The following is a 1,075-nucleotide window of genomic DNA, read 5'->3' as shown; positions in this document are numbered from 1 at the left end:
AAACCCCAATGGGGGGTGTGTGGGAGGCCAGCCGATCCGTGACTCACTCTCTCATTGTTGATGTTTCTCTCTCTCTCTCCCTCTCCCTTCCTCTCTGAAATCAATAAGAATATATTTAAACATAAATAAATAAGTAAAAATGCATCCCCTAGAGCTGGCGAAAGGTTGGCCGTTCATGGAGGAGGACTGGTGCCTCCTGCACGCCCCACCCTGGGGATCAAGCCCGCAACCCGGGCATGTGCCCTGACCGGGAATCGAACCGTGACCTCCTGGTTCATAAGCTGACGCTCAACCACTGAGCAACACTGGCCAGGCCCCATAGCAGCATTTTAAGTAACAAGGGCCCGGTGTCCCCGATTGCCGGGAGCCGGTCCATCCTTGCTGTTTCAAGGGAGTTCACTTAGGACTGTCATTCTTGAACCGGGTGCCTGGCCAAGCCCTTCCTAAGTTAAATTTGATTTAAAAACAAACGGAACTGTTACGGTCGTACCTGCAGGCGCTTCCAGACCAAACCAGCCCCGTTTGTCAGCCTTGAGCTGTGCCAGACGGGCCGAGAGCAGGTGGCTGAGGCCCTGACCAGCTCAGCACGGAGGGCACAGACACAGACACGGCCTCTGAGGGGAGGTCCACGGGCGTTGTCCCGGGCGTCTGTCTTTCTGCTGCAGTTGCTGTGGTTTCACGGCACCATGGAATTTAAAATGCATCCCCTAGCCCAGCCGGTGTGGCTCAGTGATGAGCGGTGACCCATGAACCAGGAGGTCACGGTACGATTCCCGCTCAGGGCACAGGCCCGGGTTGCAGGCTCAATCCCCAATGTGGGGTGTGAGGGAGGCAGCCGATCCGTGACTCACTCTCTCATTGTTGATGTTTCTCTCTCTCTCTCCCTCTCCTTTCCTCTCTGAAATCAATAAGAATATATTTAAACATAAATAAATAAGTAAAAATGCATCCCCTAGAGCTGGCGAAAGGTTGGCCGTTCATGGAGGAGGACTGGTGCCTCCTGCACGCCCCACCCTGGGGATCAAGCCCGCAACCCGGGCATGTGCCCTGACCAGGAATCGAACCATGACCGCCT

This window comes from Myotis davidii, unplaced genomic scaffold, assembly GCF_000327345.1.
Source record: "Myotis davidii unplaced genomic scaffold, ASM32734v1 scaffold875, whole genome shotgun sequence".
NCBI classification, from domain to species: domain Eukaryota; kingdom Metazoa; phylum Chordata; class Mammalia; order Chiroptera; family Vespertilionidae; genus Myotis; species Myotis davidii.
The sequence above is the reverse complement of the archived record's forward strand: the minus strand, read 5'-3'. Positions refer to the sequence as shown.